General features: G+C 47.5%; 1 protein-coding gene across 14 annotated transcripts in view; it reads left to right on the forward strand.

Moving 5' to 3' along the window:
• The window catches only part of EBF3 (EBF transcription factor 3), a 129,011-nt gene that overhangs the window by 113,031 nt on the left and 13,480 nt on the right, over positions 1 to 2,500 (forward strand). The gene's annotated exons all lie outside the window — the stretch shown is intronic.

The raw sequence follows: 2,500 nt of genomic DNA on the forward strand, positions 1-2,500 counted from the left end.
GCTCTCCCGATGCTGACAGATGTGAGAGCGGGGAGGAGGACCTACAAATATTAACATAAAACAAATTTGCTTTATTCTTCTTCATATTTCTTCTTCATCCCTGACTTCAGCTCACCCAAGGCTCCTTCTCTAATTATCCACGAGGTCAGTAAGCAAAATTGGGAAGAAGCTGGGAGATCAATACAAATTATCCCTGAGCAAACCAGTGCTGACAGTTTGAATTGCAGCATATGTTTACCCAAAATCAGGCAATTTATCTTAATATCAGCAAAGTAATGCAGTGCAGGTGAAAGGTCAGGCAATCTCTCCCCCTCATAATTACCCAGTTCTAAAACAGGAAAGTGGTATTGATTGGCCTGGCTCGGCGCGCTGTGACTGGACGTGCCAGAGCCTCGCCCCGGCCCGGCTGGGCCCTCGCCTTGTAAACTCGACACGCCAAGGATTTATTAGATGTGTGCGAAGGGTCTTAGGCTTTCTCCTCCAGTTGTAGAATTTGCCAGTGAAGTCTCGGCGACTCCCCATCTTGCCAGGCGCGGGGTGACGGGTTCTGCGCGGTCCGGCTCTCGGAAGGCCGCCAGTCGGCTCTGCAGAAGGCAGCTGCTCTTGGAGGCACAGAGACAAATTGGATAACCCCGCCCTCCATGATCAGAAACCTCCCAGAACCCAGAACGCGTGTCACTTCTCCTGTAGTTTAAAGACAAGGGCAATTTTTTCTAATTCTTCCACGTAGATTCCTTGGGCTTCCAGTAGCAAAGCCCCAGGATGGGATTTCAAGCTGCAGTAGCAGCCCAGGCCTCCTTGCCGCATCCAGCGTGGCGGAGACCTCCGGTGGTGCAATCCCACGTCATCTCCGAATGGTCAGTGGACTGCCGATATTATTCTTGGTAGCGCGCTCAAGATGTAAACGCTCCTTGGGCTGAAGCGAGAGGTGAAAGGTACCCTCGTATTTATACTGCTTTAAAATATTTTTGGTCATCGAAGGAGAATATCAATTCAACTGAAACATTGGAAAATGTCTCTCCCAGAATGAGAGTGTATGGTTATTACAAGTCATAAAGCTTCTGAAAGCTTGCATTAAAGCGTCTATCACCTGTCAGGGGCATTTGCATGAAATCAATAGCGGCCGCCCATCTATCTTTTCTGATCACCTTTCATCAGGCCGATTCATTAAGTCAAACAGTCATGGTGATTAGCTGGGAGAGAGGAGAAACCCTGACACGTTAGAAATGCACAGTGGGCCACCTTTTTTGTTTCCTAATCAAGAAACGTAATACTTTATCTAATCCTTCTTGGACCAAGTCGCTTGGTGAGGCCCATGGTGTGGCTGCCCGCCCTGCCTGACACCCTTGTCCCAGTCCAGGCAGAGACATGACAAATTGTCCCCCAAGTCAACGCTGACAGCTTCTGATGATTAATGGTTTGATTATGAAGTGGTTTTACACATATAGAATTTACATCACAGAGAGTTAGAAATTTTGCCATGTCACATACGCCGAGGCATTTTGAAGAGCTTTACTATTTGCAAAGAAAAAAGAGGGCAAAATCGCAGCAAAAGCCATGTCATGTAAAATCAATACGTCGGATCAATGCTTTATTAACAAGAAAATGTCTTACTTCACATTCCTGTGCGGACCTTTGTCTCCGGGATGTATGATGGAATGTCAAATCATATTGTGGTCCTCGACTTTCGGGCGTGTTATTGAGTGTACGTGTGAGTCTTCCGGCTGTGCTTACGAGACCCGCCGTGGGTGTTGACACCGGCAGCCCAAGCACTCGAGGATGACGGTGACCAATTATTTCGGAAAGCACTTTCAAAGGCAGCCTCTAACCTTGTTCCTTGAAGCCCTCGCCTTTGTGTTCCCGGCACTCCGCAGACCTGCTGAGTTGGGTGGTGTTAATCATCGAATTACGTGCTGACTAATGAGTGATGGCCCAAATTGCGGGCTGAGTAATGAATAGATGGCGGCAGGCCTTATTAGTCTCAGAAAACCCCCTGATTTATGTCGCACCCTACACCGTGGCGTTACTCCACAGAAAACGATATCTACATCAAGAAGTAATGTACTCTAATAAGTATTTTCATCTTAACTCGCGTCCCCGGGCCTCCGGGCTCAGTTTTTGTTGGAGTCAGGCAGAGCCATAATAAAGCCCAATGGCTCCTTATAAAGCTTGTTAAACACAGTGTGTGCAGGCGGACGGAGTCCCGGCCATGATTCATGCACTGTACATAGCGCGTGTGCTGCTGATTTATGGCCGCGCACAGTTCCTAGTCAAAATTACAATTTGAGGGATAAAAAGATTAATTACTATTTGTGGCCGGCAATTTCGTGAGGCTGGTGGAATGATAGTGCCCTCCATCAGTTTGTAGTCAGCCATTCACAGATTATTAAAGCTTTGCAAGGATAAGTGGTCCTCCTGCCTGGTTTGTGCTCAGGCAGCATGCTAGACAAAAAAGGACCACAGGGATAAATCTGAAGCTAGCAATAGCTGGACATATGTC

Source organism: Equus asinus, chromosome 2 (assembly GCF_041296235.1).
Source record: "Equus asinus isolate D_3611 breed Donkey chromosome 2, EquAss-T2T_v2, whole genome shotgun sequence".
NCBI classification, from domain to species: domain Eukaryota; kingdom Metazoa; phylum Chordata; class Mammalia; order Perissodactyla; family Equidae; genus Equus; species Equus asinus.